The following is a 25,034-nucleotide window of genomic DNA, read 5'->3' as shown; positions in this document are numbered from 1 at the left end:
TCTTCTCGTCGAGTGAGCTTGGAAAAGGTGCCATACACTGTCCCCCCGCTGCCTGGCCACACCCCTGCCTGAGTAACACGATGGCCTTTTTTATTTTTTTTGCTTAAAAAAACTTTTTTTTGCATATTTTTTATTTAAATTCAATGAATGAACATATAATATATTATTAGTTTCAGACGTACAGGTCCGTGATCAACAGTCTCCTATAACACCCAGCGCTCATGGTATCAAACCAATGAAACAAGCTGAACTCACAAGTTCTCTATCACTGGCTGATGATATCATGCACCCTCCTTCAGGCCCATCACCCAGTCACCCTGTCCCCCCACCCTGTCCCCTTCAGTGTGCTTCCTATGATTAAGAGTCTCTCGGGGCCCCTGGGGGGCTCCGCGGTTGAACCTCTGCCTTGGGCTCAGGGCGTGACCCCGGGGTCCCGGGATCGAGTCCCGCATTGCGCTCCCCTCAAGGAGTCTGCTTCTGCCTATGTCTCCGCCCCTCTCAGTGTCTCTCATGAATAAATAATTAAAATCTTAAAAAAAAAGTCTCTCATGGTTTGTCTCCCTCTCTGATTTCATCTTGATTTATTTTTTTCCCTCTCTTCCCTTATGATCCTCTGCTTTGTTTCTTAAATTCCACATATGAATGAGATCATATGATAAGTCTTTCTCTGACTTCTTTCACTCAGCGTAATTAATACCCTCTAGCTCCATCGACGTCGTTGCAAATGGCAAGATTTCGTTCCTCTCGATGGCTGAGTGATATTCCACTGAGTGTATACACCACATCTTCTTTATCCATTCGCCTGTCGATGGACATCTGGGCTCTTTCCATCCGGGCCACAGGATATTGTCTTTGTAAAAGAAAGCTGAATAGTGAACCATGGGTCTTTGGGAAATGGAGAAGTAATTAGCGTGATAGGAACTATTTCTAAGACACTATAATGTTTACTAATAAATAGTAATGTGAGCAGGGACCAGTAAAGGTTACCACCTCTAGAGCTGGACCCTCCCTTCCCTCGCTTCGCCTTAATTCTTGTAGTACTCTCCGTCTAGTGTTCAGAGCGCATGCGGGAAACTCACAAAACCTCTATTCTGGATGGGAAAGATCTGGGTATGAGCTTCCTGCTAGTTAGGGGGCAAGATCTGAGTCCAAAATACTACTACTACTGTGTTTATGTAGAAATTCAGAAGTTAACATAATCTGTAGAATTGCAAGATGCACCTACAACGTGTTTTTATGATGTTGCTTTACAAGCGACCTCCTTTAAGGAAAATTAGCATTTGTTAGACCAACTGTCTTTATATATTAAGATATCATTATAACCACACACTAAGGAAACTTATTTATGTTCTGAAATATTGTGTACCCCGAGCCAAAAGCATTAACTCATGCTTGCTTTTCATTCGCTACCTATAACCCATATAAAATAAAGTTACTTTGAATACATCGCAAAGTAGGTCTACATTGGTAAAACAAGCTGAATTCAGAAGTTCTCTATCAATGGCTAATGATATCAAGAGAGGTTCTAATGAAGAATGCCAATATGCTCTAGATATTATGAAGACATAAATAAATATATCTGAAATGAATCAGGCCCAAATTACTGACTCTAATTTTCAAATTTAATTATAGATACAAATGATTTTCTGACAATCTAATTGAGATTTATGGTTGCCCTAGGTTCAAAAAACCACACCATGAAAATCTTAGCTTTGCTTGCAGCAATAGCACGATAATAGTAACTAAGAAAGAGTAAGCTTTTGAGGGGAAGCATGGTGTCAATTTCCTTTTTCTTTCTTTTTCTCTTTTTTTTTTTTTTTTTTTTTAGATTTTACTTATTTATTCATGGAAGACACAGAGAGAGGCAGAGACATAGGGAGGGAGAAGCAGGCTCCCTGTGGGGAGCCCGAAGCAGGACTCAATCCCAGGACCCTGAGATCACGACTTGAGCCAAAGGCAGGGGCTCAACCACTGAACCACCCAGGTGTCCCTCCATTTTTTATAGTATTTTAATTAGCTGTGGAATTCATCAATAAAATGAAATGCATTAATAAAATGAAGGTGGCAAAAACTACAGTAGAAACATCATTAGAAACAATTTATAATCATATCAAAATAACTGTTAATTGCTTACTATACCTCCCAGGTATTAAATTTTAGCAGAAATTGGGGATCCCTGAGTGGCTCAGCGGTTTGGGGTCTGCCTTCAGCCCAGGGCGTGATCCTGGAATCCTGGGATCGAGTCCCACGTCGGGCTCCCTGCATGGAGCCTGCTTCTCCCTCTGCCTGTGTCTCTGTCTCTCTTTCTGTGTGTGTGTGTGTGTGTGTGTGTGTCTCATGAATAAATAAATAAAATCTTTAAATAAATAAATAAATTTTAGCAGAAATTGCAATGCCTATGTATCTCCACTAGGAATTGCAATCTTAAGAAAGTAATCAAGACATTTGGACAGTAGCGTCTTATTTGCCTCCTGTCATTTCATTTACACAATTGAATCTTCTACCTAAGGAGAAGATAGCCCCAAATCAAATGGTGTCTGTAATGAATACTCTTCCCTTTACTTAGTTCTACTCTCAGAGTGACACGTGAGAAGACTTCATTCCGTAGCTAATGAACATCAGAGTTTCCCATTATATGTTGGCTCTACTCACACTTCTGAATTCGGGAGACACTAGAAACAGTATAAAAGATAAAGGAGATAAGTGGACAATATGTCCATTGCCCTTAATGCAACCAACTTTACAGCCTGCCTTGATGCCTGAAACACCAAAGACATGACTATTTATTCATCCATTCATTTAACACACATACATTAAATGTTTACTATGTGCCAGGCACTATACTTGGCACTGAAGATACGGGATGAAGAAAATGAGCAAAAATCCCTGCCTTCCTAGAGCTTACAGCCTTCTAGAAATAGACTAAAAAAATAAATAACAACATGCTAGAATAGTTAAATGTTAAATGAGAAATGAGTGCTGTGGAGAAAGACAAGACAAGCAAAGAGAATATTCTATTGGCAAGTAAAGTTTCCAATTCTTCAACAGAAGAACTAGGGTAGACCTTCTTGAGAAGGTGACCTTTGAGTGAGGATCTGAACAAGGCGAGGGAAATGAGTCATCCGGGTAGCTGGAGGGAAGGGGAAGAGCAAGTTCGAGGCCTCTGAAGTAGACGTAGGCCTCATGTGTCCAAGGAGCAGCAAAGAGGCCAGTGATACCAGATGGAAGTGACCAAGTAGGTAACACACAGGTAGATTAGGTCAGATAAAACCAGGAAGAGTAGATTCAGTAGGGCCTAGAAGGCACTTTAAAACATTTCCACCTTTACTCTGCATAATACGGGAGGCCGTTAGAAATTTTAAATGGAGAAGTGGCATAATTGGATCAATGTGCTAAAAGGAATCACTTTAGTTGTTCAGCTGAGACTAGACTGCATGGAGCAAGAATGGGAGAAGGACACCAACCAGAAGGTAGCTTAGCCTGCATCTCCCCAAAAGCCATGCTTGAGACGATGGCTGCCCACAGAGAGCTTCTTTTGTCAAGTGATCCCAAAGGAGTGGACTCGGCCCCTGAGAGGGGTGACACGGGGAACTAGAGCCAGTTAAGAGCTTTACGAAGCTAGCCGCTAGGAGCAGGTGGGGTTCCAGGCACAGAAGCCTCCAAAGATGTACAAAGCCGATACTCACCTTACCACCTAAAAGATGGAACAGGGAGCTTTTCCCCACCAGCTCTCCTTCCCCACTGGCCAAGCATTGCCCCAGGGAGCTGTAACTCCCTTTAGCTTCCAGTTTTGAAAATAGAAAGCAAAGGAACGGTGGAGCAAGTGTCCAGAGATACCACATTTAAGGGTGGCAAGGTAGCCTTGGAGGAAAGCAAGAGATGAGAAAGCTAGAGGTAATTTGAGGGGAGCGACCACCAGGGTACACTTACAAGCAGCTGGGGGTGGAAGCAATGGTGGAGTAAAAAGGTAGGTTGAGAGTAGATGAAGTAGGACACAGGACTTTTCCCAAGCAGGGAGCCTCTGCGATAATGCACAATGGCAGTTTGCACAACAGTGGTGGCAGTGCAGGTGCTGAGGATCTGTCCCGTTAGAGTAGACTTTTAAACGTAGGGCCAAAAGTATTTGCCGACCGATTTAATGAGAAGTGGGAGAAAAAAAGAGAGTTTTGTGCAGCTTCTGTTAACTGAGTAGGAGCTAACTGCAAAAACAATGAGGTTGAGGAGAAGGATCGGGATCTTTGGTTTTGGATGCGTCACATTTGACCTTCCTCTTAAGAGAAATCTTGACATATGACTCTGGACTTAGAGCACAGGGGAGAGATCCAAGCTGGAGGTATACATGTTGATGGTCCCAGCACACGCACAGTGTTTGAAGCCGTAAAATCACTTAGGATCACCAAGGAAGTGAGTATAGACAAAGGGAGAAGAGGTTCCAACACGAAGATGTGGGAGAGACATGAAGCAGAGGGAGAGACCAGCCAAAGAGCTGGAGAAGGGAGCAATCACTGGTGCGGGAGCAAGCCTGGGGGACACTGTGCGAGAAGCCAAGTCCAGGAAGTGTTTCAAGAAAGAATGAGTGGTTACGCCTCTCAAGTGCTGCTGCTGGGCCAACGGACCACTGACCTTAGCCCTGAAATGCCACCGCCGACCATGATAGGAGGCACTTGGGCACAAAAGCCTGGGTGGTCTGAATTCAAAAGACAAAGAGGAGGATTTAGAGTTTGTGTGTACGGAACATCCTTTCAAAATGATTTTGCTGCAAGGGGGGCAGGAAGTCAGAGGATGAAGTGGGGCAAAGTTGGCTGTTCTTAGATGGAGGAAATAATGATGTTGGGGTGTGGACGGGAATAATCTAGTTGAAGGCCGAAGTGATGGTCTAGAAGAGAGAGAGGATAATTGCCCAAGTATTGTCCCTGGGCAGGTGGAAGGGGATGGAGTCTCACACCCCGGCAGACGTGGGAGTCTCACTTAGCTGGCGAAGCTGTTACGCCAGTGGGAGGAAAGGTAAAATCTGACGGTAAAAGGCTGGTCCTAGGAGCTTGCTGGAGTCTTCTCGGGTTCTGTCTATGTGAAGAGTGAAATAAAATGTCAAGCGTGGGGTCTGGAAAGGAGATGCTGGAGCTTTCAGGAAAAAAAGAGAAGCTATGTATATATTTGACATCAAGGAATGTGGGGAAGCAGAGCGTAATTGCCAGGCGGCGTCTTGGTCCACTTGGGCTGCTATACCAAAATATGGTGCCTCATACACACAGACACTGATTTCTCACAATCCTGGAGGCTAGAAAGTCCAAGTCAAGGTGCCAGCAGAGTCAGGGTGTGGTGAGGATCTGCTTCCTGGTTCACAGACTTGTGTCTTTTCGCTGTGTCCTCAGACGGTCAAAGAGATGCGAGAGCCCCGCAGGGTCTCTGATAATGGCATTAATCTCACTCGTGAGGGCTTCACCCTTATCACCTGATCACCTCCCAAAGGTCCCCCCCTCCTAATACCATGACATTGAGAGTCACATTTAAACATAAGAATTTTGGGAGGGACACAGACATACATTCTATGGTACCAGGTAGCAGCGGACCACGGGACATTCAGGGTCATGAGTTTAAAATGACACCAGGTGACCTGGATGTGTGCTTTTCTTCAGCAAGACCCAGGTCTCCAGGGGACGATGCAGCCGAGGCAGAGGTGGATTTAACCAGGGCTGTGGTTTAGCCTGTGACTCCAAAGACACCGGAAAGAAAGAATCAAGGAACTAGGAGTGTGTACAGGAGAGTGATTTTAATAATTACCATGGAAATAGGCTGATCTGGAAGGATGCCAGGACATGAAACATGAAAGAGTGAAAGTGTCAGATCGATAATGGCGGGACCAACCACGACTCTGCTGCCCTAAATGATTACGGCGACTATCTCCAAATCTAGGACCGTAGTTTAGAATCTTAGGCCCCACGAGCATTTTTTTTTTTTAATTTTGAAATAATGATTGACTCACAGAAAGTTGCAAAAGCAGTCCTGTTAATGCTTCACCTGTGTACTCCTCCGCCAATGACAAATCGTTTTGACTGTAGGGTCATACCCGTGAGCATCCTTGAGTATCGGGCGCCTTGTAAGTAGACTCAGTTCAATGAAAGAGAGAAGGATGACATAAAAAGAAGCAGCACTCACTCAGTGGTATCCATCCCCTTGCTCCCTCCTTCTTTTGCTTCCAGTGCCTAGACTTTGAGCCCGATGAACAGACGTGGGTCCAGACACATTTGGGTTCAAATCCAAGCTCCACTCTTCATTGACTTTGGCATCCTAAGCAGGTTTATATTGTGGTATAAGGTGGAAAATTAAACCTCAGCATTGTGTGCTGCTTTTAAATTTTACACCTGGTAAAATCAGGAGAGCCTCAAGTAGCCTAAGCACAGGTTCCCCTCGCCACCCCATTCCTGTAGGTAAGGCTGCCTAGCCTAACAACCCTCCTTACCAAAAAGACCAGCACAGTTCTTGCTCATCCATGAGCAGTGGCTTTCAGTTCCCTGTAAACCCTGGGAATTATTCAAATCAGCGAAGTCCCGCCCTCCCATGGGAACCAGGAGTCATTCTAGACTCCATAAAGCCCAACTCCCACAGCCCCTGCTCATTTCCTCTGCTCCTGAGCACAAACCTGCGTAGCCCTGCATGGTGTGCTGGGTCCCCTTCATGAACCGCTGTTGATCTGAGCTGTCCTTTGCTTTGGGTTTCGCCATCGTGGTAGCTCTAAGGCAGGAATCCCTCCCTTTCCAACAGGCTGAACAGGTTATGATTCAGCTTAATAAAAATGTCTAAGAAATAATGAAACAATCACAGTTGTAAGGGAAGAACACAAATTGGAAACATAAGAAGCCCATGGAACCTCCTATGGGAAGAACCCGACTAGAGACACACATAGGTATACGTGAAATCACCGTATTGATCAAGATACAGAACACATCCAGCATGTAGTTGTATTTTGATTTCTTTTGTTTTTAAAGATTTTATTTTTTTATTTGAAAGACAGAGAGAGCACAAGTACAGGGAGAGGCAAGGAAGACGGAGAAGTTGACTCCTCACTAAGCATGATGCCCGATGCAGGGCTCGATCTCAGGACCCCAAGATTATGGCCTAAGCCAAAGTCAGATGCTTAACTAACTGAGCCACCCAGTGCCTGCAATTTTGATTTCTGTTCCACTCAAGAGTTTTTTGAGATAGTGCCTTTTAATGGTAAAGTTTTTTGTGCTTATATCTTAGTTATTAATATCTACTTTTTTCTTCATGTTACGTACTGTGGCTTGTATCATATTTGGAGTTTGGAATTTATTGAGTTGTTCTTGTTATATAATAATGCATAACAAAATATTATAAATGATACCTAGGGGCTTGGAAACAAGGACATATTCTCTATTTGTCAGAAATAGAATTCTAAAAAAATAGAATTCTATATCTTCAATGTGTGGTTGCATAGACTAATGTACATGTGTATTTCTATAGGATTTTATTTGTATTTCCAATGGTTTTAACATATGTTGTATCTTTAATCAATTAAAAATCCCCATAAAAATAAAAAAAGATATCTTAGGAATTTTTTTTTAAAAGCCCACATGCATCACCTCTCTCATCTTTTAATCTATAAAACAAGAATCCAAATACAACCCCTTGCCCCGAATCAGATAAACTATCGTACACAGTCTCTAGATCAAGACCCAGAATTCAAGTTGTGGAGCAAAGGGGGGACTTAGGCGACCGAAGCATTCCTGCAGGGGGGCTTTCAGGCCGGGAACCTGGGTGCTGGCCCAGCCTTCAGGCCTGTGTGTGAAGGTGCAACAGCAGCTCCTTTGAGCTCTTCCCTAGAAGGTGGGGGTGAGGGGGAGGCTGCCTCCCTGAGTCTGCTCCTCCTCCCTGCTGACATCTGGGGCTTTGACCCTTTCTTTTTTAATCTACTTTTGCTAAGATGCATTTAATAAAAAAATACACAAAAAACAAAATGCAAACCTATTTCCCTTGCCTCTTAGGCTTCTGGGATGTCATCACCTCCAGTTTATTGGATTTGTTTCCAGTTGTTAATAAAGCATTGAAACAGTAAAAAAAAAAAAAAAAAAAATCCCTATAAAATATTCCCTTCCTCTCCCTGAAGATGATGCCTCAGTTGCAGCACAAGAACCACCTTCTTCACAGTTGACTCCCTCTCCTTTCTTTGAACTCTTCCCCCAATTATAATGTTCACTACTCTAATGACACATACATTATCTTCTCATATATATCCATTTTCACTACCACTTCCAAAACTAGAAGAGCAAAGAGTATGTCTTTGCTTTTTCTATGCCTCAAAACACTTTATGCAGTTTTGTGATCACAGTAGATGCTCAATAAATAAAAATAATAGCTACCATTTACTGAGTGTTCACTACAAGTCAGGCCCTGAGCTAAGAGTCTCACAGCAAACCATCATGGTGGATGAAGTAGTGTTTTACTTACCCAAACATGGTGGTTTAAAGCAACAATTATTATGATACGTAATTGATTTTGTGGATCAGAAATTGAGTCAGAACTTAGCCGGGTGAAAGGTCTACCTGATGTCAATGAAAGTCACTCAGTGGTATCTGGCTGAGAGACAGACAGGTCTGAAGGGCTCAAGACGGTCACACTTTCAAGTCTAGCACCTGAGTGGAGACGGCTGGAAGGTTGGACTCATCTGAGACTGTCAAGCATAGTACTTGGTGCACTGAGGAGGTACAGAGCTCCAAGAGCAAGTGTTCCCACAGCAAGATGGCAGCCACATGGCCGTCCTGATCTCACCTCTGGAGTCACATTGTGTCACCACACTGCATTCTGACCACACTTGTCAAGCAATCACTAGCCTGTCCATTTCAAAGGCAGAAGACACAGACTCAACCAGTTGATGGGAAGGATGCCAGAGAATTTTTGGTCAAGTGTTGAAGTCACTAATGATATTATCCCTGCTCTAAAAAAAAAATGTAAATTTGGACTTACGGAGAGATTGAGTAACTTATGCCATGCAGCAAGGCAACTGTGTTAACCCCTGAGGAGGATGACCACCAACTGTACCCCAAGATAGGGACCCTGCAGTACCTGCATTACTTTTTTAATTAAGACACTTTACCTTGGAATATTGTAGTGTTCTTCAAAGATCTCACAGTATACGAAGAGAGGGCTGCTTCTTATAGCCCGTATATTCCTTAAACAGATACTCCCACAAGTCTAAGCATAGAGTTTCCAGTAGAGGGAAGACTTATCACTTCACCGGGGCTAGCATATGGTTGTGACACATTCACGGGAGTGATTGAAGTGATTTGGAAAGATGTGTCTAAGTTGTGTCACATCTTCCAAGATTAGGAGGCATCCTAAAAGGAAGACTGATTTAGAGGCGTTATGGCTAATGCGGGTGCAGTTGAAAATTGCTGCAAATTTGCATAAACGTGCCTTGAAAAGCAAAAAGCTGCTATAGTCTGACTTTTCTGGAAACTGGTTAATTAGGATGCTGAATATTAGTTCATTTACTGCCTGCTCCTATGGCCAAGGGGTGTGTGTGCGTGTGCGTGCGCGTGTAAGCACATGCATGTGTGTGTTTCCGACCGGAGGTGAGGGTGGGGGCTACTGGGGACAGTATCATCATTATTTTGAACACATCACTTCGTACAAAAATGACCCTTTCTGTGGAGAATTTTGGCAACGTTAGTGACTTGGATGGAGAGTGGCAACACGGCGCAGGCAAAGATGCTGGCCTTGAGGATTGTATTTCTGAGGTGAAGTGGACCACAGAATCGAGGTGGTAGGGAAGGCAGCGGCGGTGTAGTGAGGGGCGGCGGGGCTCCTTCAGGCTGAGGCTGGCTCCCATCACACACCTCCCGCTGAGTGAAGCGTCTGACCCCAACGTCTGAGCCCAGTTTCCTTACATGCGAAGTGGAGGTGATGACCACGACAAGCACTGCAGCAAAAATTCTAGAGTCCACACAGGCAGAGCCTCAAGGAGGGTCTGCACTTCAAGGGTGTTTAATAGACGCTACCCGATGCTGTGCATGGTGGGAGGCTATAATTCTTCACGTCCTCTGATCAAGTCATATGGAAGGCAGAGACACTGGCCCCGGATGCCCGTCCACTGAGAGCATGTTAGCACAGTGCGCAGCATGGGTAACGGTGCTGTATGGTGGTGATGGGTGTGTGCACCAGCGGGTGACTGGGCCACGGCGCAAGAGGAGCACAGAAGAACGGGGTGGAGACCTGGACACTGCCCTGGGGGCTGACGGGGGGCACAGGGAAGGCCCGACAGTCCCGGGAGTGCCCTCCACCCCTCGCCCACCACACCCTTGCTGGGACTGCTGCTCATCTAGTGCTAGGCCCCTTTCTGGGTCCCCACCTTTCCAGCTGGGACTGCTGGGCACCTGTGCACACACCCAGTTAGAACGAGGGTCTGTAATCCTGTCAGCATCCGTGTGCGTTTGGCAGGCCTGCTAATCTGGCTTTTCTTTTTTTTTTTTTTTTTCCTGCTTTACATGTTTGGCTCTAAATTCCTGCTGATTCCATTGATGGCTTGCGTGTCACATCTAATGTCTCTTTAACTTAGTAAAGATGCTCAGCGCCACAGCAGAATGCATATAAAGCCTCACTCTGTAGTTATCAAAACATGCGATTTTCTTCCAAAATACAGTGATTGGGATTCCTGGGTGGCTCAGCCGTTGAGCATCTGCCTTTGGCTCAGGGCTGATCCTGGGGTCCCGGAATCGAGTCCCGCATCGGGCTCCCTGCATGGAGCCTGCTTCTCCCTCTGCCTGGGTCTCTGCCTCTCTCTCTCTGTGTCTCTCATGAATAAATAAATAAATAAACAAACAAACAAATAAATACTATTTTTTAAAAAACAAAATACAGTGATTCACACTCTTATTTCCCCACCCCCCAGCCATTGATATGTATGCTTATTTGATTTAATTTTATTTTTTGTTCTCCGTAATGGCTTGTCTCTATTAATTCTATCCTAAACACATTACTCCCCAAACTAGTAACCAGCTGCAGCGTGTCGGTGTTTTCACCACAAAATGTCCAGCTCACCACTGATTCTGTAATTCAAAGAGAGGGTCGCGTAGTCCTCGGAGCTCCGTGATGAAATGCATTTGTTGTAGTTCGTATTCTACAGGGACTTGACTCTTTCCATCTTCCTTTTTAAATCACAAAATCAATACACACTCCGGCCCACACATCGATCACTAACCCGAAGGGAGCCGCTCTCCCACCGCCTGCTAGTCCTTCAGTGTACTCTGTGGGTTGCAGGAGTTCCGTCAAATGTGAAGTCTGATTCGATCAATACCCAGGCTCCTTTCCTCCCTTAATAAAAATACTGTGGTACTATCTTATAGGACTATTGTAGAGTATCTTTTGTCTGCGAACTTTCTGGAAATAAGTCCATGAATAGGAAACTTATGAAAGGCAAAAACAAGCGGCCAACTGACCCAAGAAATAATGTTCACTGCACTATGTAAGGGAGGAAAAACATCTTTTCCGAAGCCCCGTCCTGGGTCCTCCCGCTGGGGTCCTCTAACTGGACTGACAACACACCAACGAAGAGAAGGAGATCCTACAGATGTGCCGAATATAGCTGCTACGTGACAGGGCCTGCGTAAGAAAATGAAGACCTGGGGATCCCTGGGGGGCTCAGTGGTTTACCGCCGCCTTCGGCCCGGGGTGTGACCCCTGGGTCCTGGGTTAGAGTCCCGCGTCCCGCTCCCTGCATGGAGCTTGCTTCTCCCTCTGCCTGGGTCTCTGCCTCTCTCTCTCTCTCTCTCTCTCTCTCTCATGAATGAATAAATAAAATCTTAAAAAAAAAAAAAAGTGAAGACCCAAAGAAATGGTCAAGCCGGAGTGCTTTTATACGACATTTGATAAAAAACAGTCATGGCAAAATATGATAGAAAAAAGGGATGTGAGCTAAAGGGAATATACCCGGGGGACTTCAGGAGGCCGGCCCCTCTGGGTTCCTCCAGGCCTCCCTCCCTCGGGCTTCTGACATCAAGTTGTTTCCTTTCCCGAGGTACAGGGAGCGCACCTCTTACAACAGGGTCTTAGGACCTGCTCTGGGCAGAAAGGGGCAGCCAGAGAGTCCTTCTGGCACTTGGCATTGCTGTTTTCTCAAATTCCTTCAGCTCAGAATATTCAGCACGCCGCATTTCGGGGCAGTGTGTCCCCAATCCCTACACTACAAATAATATAACCTGCAGCCACCTAATGCTTCCTGTCTACACACTCCACTCCAGGACACTTGCACATACCACTTCGTTTAATTCTCATAACCACCCTATGCATGGACGCCACTCAGATGCAAACGCAGGAAAACTAGAGACCACACCAGAGTCTAAAACACCATGCTCAGAAGAAATGTAAGTAAAGCTACATAAAATGCTCAATTTCACCTACCACACTGACCAAAGGTGTTTTTCATTAGGTGGCAACTCAAGGTTGAGAAAAACGTAGTGAAACAAACCTCCTCAGGATGTGATATGAAAATACAGGTTGGTACATCCTCTCTATAAGCGGATTAAGTACCTCATAAGTTTACACCCTTTAACCTGTAAATTAGGCTTCTAGAAAATCTACCCTTAAGAAAATTCTGAGATGAGTTGAAAACTTGATGGTGATTCTGGAGGCCTTTGAGCCAGGCTGCCCAGATCGGGTTCGAGTTCCAGTGATTGCCAGGTGTGTAGTCTTGGGGTTAGCCAGCCTCTCTATGCCTCAGTTTCCCCCACTATAAAATGAACATCATCACATTACCCAGCTCTGCTGGAAGCATTCATGTCCTTAATCCATGTAAGATGGTTAGAGAGGTATCTGGCACGTAGTTGGTGCTATTCAATACCAGCTCTTAAATATACTGCAGAATTATTTATAACAGAAAAAACCGTGAACTCCCAAATGTCGTAAAATTTATAAATAGTTACATATACTGGCTACTTCTTTTTTTTAAGAGTTTATTTATTTATTTGAGATTAAGAGGGGGTGAGATCGAGAGAGAGAGAGAGAGAGCACAAGCAGGGGGTAGAGGAAGAGGAGGAAGCAGGCTGAGCAATGCGGGGCTCAAAATCAGGACCCCAAGATCATGACCTGAGCCGGAGGCAGACTCTTAACTGACTGAGCCCCCAGGCGCCCCCACAATACTGGCTCATTCTTAAATGTCACACTCTATACAATGGGATAGTACACAACCATTTAAAATATTTCCAAATATTTATTGATAAAATAAAAAAACGCCTATGAAATTGTGCTACATGCAAAAAGAAGAAACGAAATTTTAAACAGATCAAAATTGCAGTTACATACATAAATGTGTTTGCGTGTTTATGTGCACAAAAAATTTTGATAAAAATGCACCGAAATTCTTAAATCCTGGAAATTCTTGTGGTGTAACATATATATATGTACCTCTTTCTTCTATAGATTCTATTCTTTTTTATATATATAAATATTTTGAATTACCTTTTTTTTGAGAGAGCCAGTGCATGTGGAGGGGAGGGGCAGAAGAGAATCTTATGCAGGCTCCTCGCTGAGCACGGAGCCTGATGCAGGGCTCCACCTCACGACCCTGAGACTATGGCCTGAGCTGAAATCAAGAGCCAATAATAGGATTCTTGATATTGCAAAACTAATGCATATGATCAGTAGCTCACTTGTCTACCTACAAGTTATAAAGTGAATTGACATAAACCTTTGAGCTAAACTCTCTGAGACTGTCTACACCAACATCACAGTAGACCTGTGCGCAGAATTTCCCTTCTTCCCGAACGTCGTTGCCTCTGAGTGAGGCAGGACAAGCAGGCACTTCAGACAGAGCCAATTTTTAGATTCCTCTGCTAATCACTTCACTTTGAGAACTATTTAGTCATAAAATCTGAGAAAGAGAAAGAATAACAGCACTCTTAGGTACTTCTGGAAGCGATTTTGGTTTGCATTACAAAGTGAAAGACGGAGGGGAAAAAAAGGCAGGGTACTGAGGTGGGCACTGACGGGATGAGCATTGGGTGTTATTCTATGTTGGCAAATTGAACACAAATAAAAAATAAATTTATAAAAAAAAGGGGGGGGGATATTCCTCAGCCATTAGAAACGACAAATACCCACCATTTGCTTCAACGTGGATCGAACTAGAGGGTATTATGCTGAGTGAAGTAAGTCAATCGGAGAAGGACAATCATTATATGGTCTCATTCATATGGGGAATATAAAAAATAGTGAAAGGGAATAAAGGGGAAAGGAGAGAAATGAGTGGGAAATATCAGAAAGGAAGACACAACATGAGAGACTCCCAACTCTGGGAAATGAAGGGGACGTGGAAGGGGAGGTGGGTGGGGGGTGGAGGTGACTGGGTGACGGGCACTGAGGGGGGCACTTGATGGGATGAGCACTGGGTGTTATGCTATATGTTGGCAAATTGAACTCCAATAAAAATAAATAAATAAATAAATAAATAAATAAATAAATGGAAGGGTAATGACCAAAATTGGCAACACGTCAATAAGGAAGAACAGGTAATATGTTAGTAGAACTTGAATTTAACTCTAAAAAAAAATGTGTGCGCATTTAAAGATTTAATAAAACAGAGTAAATCTGAGAGACAGATGTCAGTAAAGGGCAGTGTCATTCATTAAATATCCACTTAATAATTAAGATTTCAGGCCATCTCATGGAATTTTAGCGTCTTCTTATAACACAATCACTTGAATTTGATAGTGTTTCAGCTCTTCTTCCAAGAAGGGTTGTATTTTCCTGTCTCAAATACTTTTAAGTTATAAAATTTTCTCTTCACTCTTTTGCAAAGGCATTTCAATTCCAACCCGGCCACCTGTGTTTTACAATATTACTAACAGCATTCTGTAAATATCTTTTGAAGTTTTATATGAAGGTGGCAGATTGCAAATCTGAAAGGCAATATAAATCTGCAAAATATAACTGGGTCGTCAGGGGAAAAAAATCGTTGGCAACATAGACAGGAAATCCATTTTGCAATCAACCTGGGTCTTATCAAGGTTCTGTTTGCTTTACAAATACTGATGAAGTAGAAATCTAAGAGGTGATCAAGGTTATTTACTAAGTAATCATGCAATGTTCTGTGGTTAACTATGTGGCACCAGTTACAGAGGTAACAGAAAAGGAACTCCAACAGCTCAACACACATGCCTCTTTTATCTACAGACAATGAAAAAAGAAAATACTGCCTTCACTTATTTAATGTACCAGTCAACCCAACACAAAATAAATAGCAGGGCAACTGGTTCCTGTTTGTCTTTAGAACATTTTTTAGGAGCAGAGAGGCAAAGAGGCGAAAAATCTGATAACTCAGGCTTGCCCACACTGACGGAGAAGACATTTGTGATTTACGAAACAGAAAAGCAAACAAAACAAAGCAGCCCTGAGCAAAAAGAGAAGGAGCAGTGAGTACCTCCTCACCTAGAAGCTAGAATGGGAAAGAAAGGAACAAACTACCCAGTTGGCCACGAGGTGGATGGCAAAGTGATCCCATAGAAACGCCAGAAATCCATCTCTGTCCAGCCTCTGGTCCCCAGATCTGTAGACTAAAATATCTGATTTAAAAAAAAAATCACTTATCAGTTTTTCTTTTAAAAACAGTGATATATTAAAGAGAATAAAAATTAATGATAATTCCCAACATGATTGTTGATCTATACCTCCTCCAAGGCTTTTCTCCATGAACGAACCCTTTTACGGACAACGTTGCTACCTCGGTGGGCTAGGGAGCTCCCAGGTTTATGCCATAATGTTAGTTAAAATTTAATACATTCATTTGGTAGACAAAGGTGTGGTCTCTGGAATGAGACAAACCTGGATTAAAATCCAGTGCTTTGGAGCAAAGTACTTAAATTCTCCACGGTTTACTTTCCGCGATGATAAAATGTACAAAACATCTTACGGATCAAGATTCGGTGAAGATTTGGTGAAACGATGGACTTGAAGCTTAGGATAGACACTAAGCTCTAAATTAGCAGCAGTTATTTTTATTTTGTATGTGTTTTAAAATTAGCAATGTAGGGATCCTTGAGTGGCTCGGCGGTTTAGCGCCTGCCTTTGGCCCGGGGCGTGATCCTGGGGTCTTGGGATGGAGTCCTGCGTCGGGGTCCCTGCGTGGAGCCTACTTCTCCCTCTACCTATGTCTCTGCCTCTCTCTCTCTCTCTCTCTATCATGAATTAATAAATAAATAAAATCTTTGAAAAAAAATCCCCAAAAATGGAATATTTTAAAATTAGCAATGTATACAACTCGGGCATTCCCTTGTGCCAATACAATAAGTCAATCTTTGGAAACTGGATTCCAGTATTTCCAGTGTGTGTCCTGCCCAAGGCTTGCTGACACACTTGCTCAGCATCCCCAGGCCCACTCGTTGACTCGGTCTCACATCAGCTGCCACCATCAGGAGATAATCTAAAACAACCCATCATTTTAAACACAGATGGCTAACACCACATGTTTATTTGCAGGTGCCCTGTTGGGTCTGACCTACCAACCATGACCACCGTCCGGGGGTGGAATCCTCACTCCACATCCTACTGGCCATATGCCCCTAGACCAGTCACTTCACTTCCCTTGGTCTCAGTCTACTCAGCTGCAAAAGATAAGTAGAGCTTAGGACGGCGTGTAGCACTCGGTACTTCATCCGTAACATCGGCACTCACACGGGGCCTTTGTGGGACCCATATCCAGAGAAGCATTTATTTGACGATTGTCTTAGTCCTGCCATGAGACTGAGATCTAGGTCTACAAAGACTGTTTGCATCCTTCTGCTCTGCCATCTGCAGCGTACCCGTGAGGGCTCCCCTCCCAGCCCCAGGAGCATGGCTACAGCGACTCCAGACATGCCAAATTGATGCCCTGATATTTTGTGAGGGAGAGAGGCATTTCTTCCCATGAATATCGGTTTATTAGCATAGGAAACCTCTGCCAGAAGCCCTCACCAGGCTCCCTCTCCGATAGGGTCGCATGCTGTGGCCTAAACTAGTCACTGGCAAGAGGAATGACATCACCAAGAATGATCTAGACTAACAATGGCTCATCCTCAGAAGTCGGGAGAGTGGAAAACCTAACACTCGGTGGGGAGGGGTCTTCCAGGAAAGGGAATTAGAGAACGGGAGGAAGGAGGCCAGGAGAATGGCTGTTACAGGCGATCCACAAAACCTAACAGCTAATTCTTTCTCAGCATTTTTTACCATCACAGTAAACACATACTGTACACCCGACACAGACTTTGTGCGGATTGGAATTGTCTCAACAATCCACTCCGGTATGGCCTTTGTCCTCATTGGTCTCGTGAAATGCTCTCCTGTTGAGTCACTTCTCCATCCTCATATTCACCGCTCAGGAGCAACAAACACAGTTAACCCCTCCCTGGACGTGTCAACCCTGTTGTGTTTTCCCTCTGCTAGCTACTCCTTCCCCAGCTCTTCCGCTGACCCCTTCTTGGCAAGATGGTGTCTAAACGCTGGAGTGCCCTAGGGCTCATCCTGGACCGTTTCCGTTCCCTGTTCATTCTTTCCCCGTGAATCGTCTATTCCAGCAAAGCCAGTGATTCCCAGATCTGCACCCCCAGCCCAGAGCTGTGCCCTAAGCTCCAGGTTGCATTTTCTGCCTCTTATTCTTAGGTACATACGCGGTATCTCTACCTAGATCCTAACGTGCAGCCTAAACTTCACATGCCCAACCCGGAATGCTTAGCCTCTTGGCTCGAACCAGTTTCTTCTAGAATCTTGTCTTATCTGATGGAATCTTCTTGTCAAGCCAAGAACCTAGGAACTGTCCCGGATTTCTCCTTAGCCCCTCACATTCAACCTATCAGCAAGTTTTATCATTTTTACCTTCCAAATACATTCCAGACCCATCTGTTTATCTCTGTTTCCATTGCGACTTCTTCACGACTCCCAGCCTCCGTCACCTTACTTAGAACACAGCTAAAGCTTCCTAAGTGTTCTCCCTGCTATCATCCTTAACATCTGTTCCATAGTCCATCGTCTACACGGCAGTTAGCTTGTAAAAATACAGATCAAACCATGTAATTACACTTCTTAAAAGTCTCCAGTGATTTCCGTAGCACTTAGAGAATGTCCAAATCCTTAACGACGGCTCAAACAAATTACACGATTGGGACCTTGCCATCCTGTAAAGCCAGTCTCTGTTTCTTAAATACTCTGTCCTACCTCAGGACCTTTGCATTTTGTATTCCCCACCATAGAACACTCTTGACCTCATCCCTCACAAGGCTAATGCCATTCTATCATCAGGTCAGCCTCCAGATCACGTCCCCGGGGACGCCTGCTCCGATCGCCCTATCTGATGGAGGGCTGCTTCCATCTGCCAAGGCATGCTGACTGTTGGATCCTACGCGACACGTAAGACTATCAGAATCGGTTCACTTAATTACTTATTGCCTGTCTCCCCCATCTAGAAGGCAACCTTCACGGGGATAGGGACTTGGCGTATCTTGTTCAACATTGCATCCCAACATCCGGACTAGCACCTAGCGCACAGTAGCTACTTCATGACATTTGTGCCGTGAATAAATGATACTCCAGAAAGCAAATGCTTTCCCTCAATGTACAGATGTTGAAATTGAGAATCAAGGAGGTTTAAAAATTTTTGTCCAAGGTCAAATCATGCAGGCAAATCGCATGTTAACACCATGAGTGTAGAACATAACAAGTGTTCTTTCGAGGGTACTAATGAAGGATAGTTGGAAGAAGGCAGGCAGGGACAAGGGGCCCCCACCCGAAGAGAAAACCACCCGTCAAAGGGTTTGACACCACCCTGGAAGGAGCCCTCCTCCCTTTCCCACGTGATCGGTAGGTGACAAAAACCTGTATCTTGTTCAATGTTGCATCCCAACATCCAGACTAGCGCCTAGCACACAGTAGCTGTGTTGCATCTAGCAGTAGTTGCATCCAGTGAGTTGAGAAGTGAGTCAGATGAAAACAGCCCACCAACGACCCCATAAACACCCCTAGATCTAAACACCAAACTGGCAACTCTCTCGGGCCCCCTCTCTCTTCGGGAGCTTTGTGCTATCACTGGAGAAATTTTACTATCGCTCGATCAACTTTGCTGCCCATCAGTGTTCGTCTGGTCTACCTCGTCCTTCTTGGAAGTGGTGTGACCGAGACCCAAGGACGTGGAGGGAAAAGAAACCCTGTAACAACAACGCCGCTAAGAATCGGATGACTTGTTAGATCCGATGTTGACGTGCTCTTCAACTGCTCTGTCACTTTCCTGATGCAATCCACGTCGGAACGTCGCTATATTAGCAGTTAATTATACAAACAGGTAAGAGTTAGGACCCGGAACGCTGAGGTGAATGAACTTGCTGACTCAAGAATTCCAGGACCTAAAAAAAAAAAAAAAAAAGAATTCCAGGACCTGTGACTTCAACCAAATGTTATCACTAAATAAATAGAGATAAAGTGGAGTGAATGGGATTATATACTGAGGATTAAAGGAGAGATGTCGAACTTTACCAAAAGACTGTAAAAGCACCGTAAAATTTAAGGTTTTTTAAAACCATAAGTTTCAGCTTAAACCCAAAATATTGGAATGTTTTTCTTTCCTTCTTTTTTTTTTAAAAAAAGATTTTATCTATTTGACAGAGAGAGAGCACAAGGAGACAGAGAGGGAGAGGGAGCAGGGAGCTGGATGTGGGGCCTGATCCCGGAACCCCAGGATCATGACCTGAGCTGAAGTCAGACACTTAATCAACTGAGCCACCCAGACGTCCCAGAATGCTTTTCTTTTTTATAAATAACATTTTGATTTTATAAAGCATATTTTTATCTCTGTATATCTATAAGGCTTCTTTTTACTTCTTCCTAAACTGGAGGACTGATTACAAAAATCCAGTCTCTCAAAACACAAGCTTACGGGGCACGTTTATCTCTGCTGAGGGCTGTGCAGGCTCTGGGACCACAGGCGGTGGTAATTTATGAACCTTTGAAGTCTCAGGAAGAAAGATCAGTGGAGCTCAGTGCAAATCGGAGAGTCTGGAAACTCATCCAGTACCTCCTCCAAGATTGGAAAGAACCTTCAGGAAAACTAAAATCCACCAGCAAGCCAGACATTGCAGAAGGAAGCTAATAAGATCGGGATGGCTGCGGGGCCCAGTCCTCCAGGTTTCCTTCAATCATGCAGAACATGTCACTGCAGGTCACTTCGCTGGACCTGAGGGAGACACCTGAGGCACCTGCTAGGACGGGCTCAGTTCCCAGTTTTTGATTCAAAGGTGGCCTCCTGGACGGTGGACCGCTCAGGGCGCCACAAGGCCCCGGCGCAGGGGAGGACCTCACCCTTTCATCAGCTACATTGTTTGGCTCACCGGCCCCCGGGGGCCCCCGAACATTCACTGCCAGAGCTGAGCCTTCACATAACCTGGGGTGTCAGGGAACACCCCGTCCCGGAGCAGGAGGCCGGCCTGTCAGGTGGACAGCGGGCCATTGGCTGTTGAGGCTTCAGGGCTACAACCCGTCCTGGGGGGACAGGCCCTGCCACCTGGGCCCTGCGTCCGCTTCTAGAACAGAACCCTCTGGGCCGATCACCTCCCTTCAATGTTGACAGGACAGTCTAGGAACATCAGGGCCACGCGGACGCAGGATGCACCTACACAGACGTGCTCAGCCGGGCACCCAGGGGCTCATCGGAGAAGCAGCCCTCTCTTGACTTCGGTTCCAGGGAGGGTCTCAGGGTCCTGAACTCAAGTCCCACAGGAGGCTCCATGCTCGGTGGGGAGTCTGCTTCACATGCTCTCTCCCTCTGCCCCGTCCTGGCTCTGGCTGGCTCGCTCACTTGCTCTCTTTCTCAACTAAATAAATGAACAAAACCTTCTAAAAAAAAATGTGCATTGATACGTGGAAGACTTTCGGCTAACGGGACTTGAGAAACTCCCCGATTCCCACCTACCCAGGGGCTGCAAACTCTCCTCTCATTGCCTTTACTCCTTCTTCTGATCTAGCAACTACCCTGGATTCCAGAGAGCGCAAAAGAAAGGAAGGGCCTCACCTGCAGGAGACCTTGACTACAGGTCACACCTTGTGAAGTCAGGGGCAGGTCAAAAGCTGGGTGCTTTCAGAAGATCGGGCTGGGAAGACGTCAGTGACCCAAGTATCTCTACACACGACACATCTGAGCCACACGGATGTTTTTTTTCTTATTCACCATAAAGCAATGTTTTTTTTTTTTCCTTTTCTTTTTCTCATTCTTCCTTTTATGTAGCTGTTAACATGAAAGGGACATGTCGGCACATAAATTGCTCAGTAAGGCTCCCATTTCTCTAGTCTTTCTGGATCCCTGCCTCCCTCTTTATTTACCTTGACATGAGAACCTCTATTCTTGCCAAAGAGGCAGTTGAGGTGGAAATGCTAATTTATTTGTGTGTCATCGCTCTGAAAACTAACAAAGGAACCAATTACCCAAGGAACATTGTCAGATAAAAAAAGGCACAGCTATAAATACACCCGTCCAGATAAAATTTTGAACTGCTTTTTTCCCCTTGTCTTCAGAAAATGTGCAAAGGTTATATTTTGTCGTAACAGGTCTTAGATGTCAGAAGATACCCGTAACCCATGAACACAACCACACGCATCTACACTCACACACAGGCCATACGTGGGAAGCTTCAAAGAAAACCAAAAGTCAAGGTCGATCAGGCCCTGGATGACACCATCACCAACCGATTTCGGGGACACTGTTATGCCTCTGGAAGGCTGTAACTGCAGGACCTAGCCCAGAGCAGGAAATACATTTTCTTCTGGTTGGTACAAAAAGGATACCCAAGGAGAGGAGCCAGTTCAAGAACCTGGTAGCATTTTCCATTCCAAGACCAGTCAGGAGAAATGAAACAAAAAAAAAAAAATCATACTGGCCTGCTTTCATTTGTCCCACGATGACCAGAAAAGGCAGCAGCTAGAGGCAGTACTAGTCATGGCAATAGCACGGCAGATTGTCCCGTCTGAGCCCAGATCAGCTCCCCCCTTAGCTGATGAGATTTCCTTAAATATATATACATATACCTCAAATTAAAAAAATCTAATTAATTATGCTGCTAAATACCCTACAATCGACTGGAAAGTCCCACAACAAAGAATTACCTGGCTCCAAATCTCAATAGGCTTAAGTTTTAAAACTCTACTCCTAAATATGCCCTGAATGGGTCCGATTCTCTCCATCTCCATTGGCAGCACCTGGTCCAACTCATGACCCCGACCCCCACCCTCTATTCTTTCAGTGGCTCCCCAGGTGGCTTCCTCTTGTCCCCTACTCCCTCCTCCTTTTCTCACCCAGCAGCCAGAGTGACCTCTGTAAGATGTGACAATGATCCTATGAAGACTCTACCCCCACCCTAACACTGTCCAATAGTCTCCCCACGGCACCTAGAAGAGCAGCCCAACTTCTAGACAAGTCCCAGGACTTACTCTCCTTTCCAACTTCACCTTTCCCATCACCATCTACCTGAAGCAAGCTCAGCTTCTTCCTTTCCCTTAACGCACCTGGTCTCTGCCACTGCAAGGACTTTGCCTAGAATTTCCTCCCCCCCATTCTTTGCCTAGCCAGGCCCCACTCAGCTCTTATGTGCTCATGTAAATGCCACTTCACATCAGGCCCTCTGCTAAAGCTCCCTGACTTTCTCTGCTAGCACTCTGTCTTAGCTTTCACTGTGCTTGGGACAATTTTTATTTTTGTGTGTTTATTGTTTAGTGCCTGGCTCTCCAAGTAGAATAGTAGCACTTTGAGGTCAAGGAGCAGGGGAATGAGAGGAATTGTAAAACGTCTAGGATCCAGGCAGGACATGTGGTCCAAGCAGTTCAGACTGGAGGATGGAGGCATTAAAGAAATCTTCACTGACGTCCTTCATACCTTTGTTTAGGGCTCATGCTATTTCCAGGGTGTTCCTAAGCTTCAGCGTGGGGGTTAGCACACACCTCAGTGATCCTGACAGAGGATGTTCATATGGGGGTAGATCTGACCTCATCCACATCTTTCCATCTCTATTTTACGTAGCCTCAGCTTCACTCTCCTACCGCAGTGGTGGGCATCTATGGAGCAGCAGCATAATGGCTCGTGTGAACACACGAGAACAATTCTAGGGCTTTCCCTTTGTGATAATTTTTCATGAAATATTAAATGTTATACTTTCCTTTTTAGGATGCGCATTGTTTGTGCATCTTTGTGGAGATAGTGAAAGGAATTCATATAACCTTGAAAAGAGAATTATATAACAGGAAAGCAAAGAGAAAGAAGCAATCAATTTTCAGGTTTGGGGAAGGTTTTTCAAGTTCAAAATATAGGGCTTTCAAAAATCCTCCTCAGAAGCAACTGTTTTAAAAGCCAAAGCCATTGATTTGCGAGAGTTTTATTTTGTTGAGACAAAAAAGAGGAGGGTAGGCTTTGAGTTTCAAAAGGGAAGATTCTGGGTGAAGTCGTACACGGTTGATACTACAACATTATACCAGAACTAGAGCAGGACTGCAGATCAACCAACCTCTGGGGAAAATGAAGGAGGTCACTTGGACTAAGAAAGGATTGTATGATGGAATCAAACCACATGTAACTCTAGCAGAAGCCAGTAGGTCATACCTGACCATAACTCAGGGGCCATGGACACAGATGGAGTTATTATTGAAAGAGACCAGAACCCAATCAGTCTCCAGCATCTGAAAGAAGCTTTGGAACAGAAACAAGCCATTCAAAATGGTGGCCATTGGGCATGTATGGCTACTGAAATTTAAATTAATTAAAATTAAATAAAATTAGGAGCTCATGTCCTCAAATTTTAAGTGCTCAACAGCCACGTATAACTAGGGGCTCCTGTACTGGACAGCTTAGGAACATTTCTAGGATTGCCCAAACCTCTACTGGACGGCACTGTCATACATCTGTGGCCATGCTCAGGTGCTGCCCTAATGCTATGGAGCCCAAGGCAAAAGAAGGCACACACCACATGCCTAAATATTTAAAATGTATAGGCCAGAGGTGTCTGGGTGGGTTCAGTTGGTTGGGCATCTAATTCTTGATTTCAGCTTGGGTCATGATATTGGGGTCCTGGGACTAGGCCTGTGATGGATTCTGTGCTCAGAGGGGAATGTGCTTGGATTCTCTCTCTCCTCTGCTCCATCCCCCCACCCCCCTGCAACCCGCCCTCATGTGTGCAACCTCCATCTAAATTAAATAAATAAATCTTTAAAAATAAATAAATAGGGACCTCTGGGTGGCTCAAGGGCTAAGCATCTGCCATCTGTTCAGGGTGTGATCCCAAGTGAAAGGCCATGCTACGACCCTCCCAGGGTTTTGTAGGGAGAGGCAAGAGCTCACCTAGAGGTTTTTCTCCTCTTCCTGCTGGTTTGGGTTCTCATTGGCCACAGTTAGTCATCAACCTCCAGCACACCTACTCCAGTTAGAAAAAGCTTCGGTTCCTTGGGAGTTTTCTCGAGCATCTGTGTTTTCTGTGTGTATTAGTTCCTATAACCCATACTGCCTTCTTGCTTCTGTATTCCTCTAGGGTTGGGTCGAGGAGCCCAGTAACCCTACCATTTTGCCACCCATTCCGGTTGATTGTACTTTCATTTTGGTAATGTGCTGATTTGGCTTAGTAGTCCTGGGAGCATTTAGACTCAGAGAGGAACTTTCCGCATTTGGCACATTCTCAATCCTGTGACAAAGGACACAGTCACAGCTGATTGCTCTGCTGGGCTTTGACTGGGGGCCTTGTTATTAACCAGCCTCAAATGAAATTTTAAAAGAAAAGAATATTTTTCACATTGACATTTGAGAAATTGTGCAACGGGAAGCGGTGTATACTTGTCCTTTCACTTGACAGAGAACACAACGTACTGTGGATTGTTCAGGGTTCCCTCAACACATTTCAGCAAAAGAAAAGCTGACATTTTGAATTTATTGCCAACCCTAGTGAAGAGCTTACTAAATTTTTCACTCAACTCAAATGTATCCACGAAGCTGCCATTAATTACATTAGTTATATAAGCAGACTCTAAAATAATCA

At 44.7% G+C, this 25,034-nt stretch overlaps 2 long non-coding RNA genes across 2 annotated transcripts; both read right to left on the bottom strand.

Moving 5' to 3' along the window:
- Positions 1–5,787: 5,787 nt before the first annotated feature.
- On the bottom strand, positions 5,788–11,764 carry LOC144282926 (uncharacterized). The gene is made up of 3 exons (XR_013351336.1): positions 11,056–11,764; positions 6,641–6,797; positions 5,788–6,288 (listed from the first exon to the last, which is right to left on the bottom strand). It is a non-coding gene; the product is annotated as an uncharacterized LOC144282926 (long non-coding RNA).
- Positions 11,765–14,481: 2,717 nt separating this feature from the next.
- Positions 14,482–24,614, bottom strand: LOC144283577 (uncharacterized). Its single transcript, XR_013352125.1, has 3 exons — positions 24,347–24,614; positions 21,038–22,026; positions 14,482–19,376 (listed from the first exon to the last, which is right to left on the bottom strand). It is a non-coding gene; the product is annotated as an uncharacterized LOC144283577 (long non-coding RNA).
- Between the last annotated feature and the right edge of the window lie 420 nt (positions 24,615–25,034).

This window comes from Canis aureus, chromosome 14, assembly GCF_053574225.1.
Source record: "Canis aureus isolate CA01 chromosome 14, VMU_Caureus_v.1.0, whole genome shotgun sequence".
Classification (NCBI taxonomy): domain Eukaryota; kingdom Metazoa; phylum Chordata; class Mammalia; order Carnivora; family Canidae; genus Canis; species Canis aureus.
This window is presented reverse-complemented; position numbering and strand designations above follow the sequence as displayed.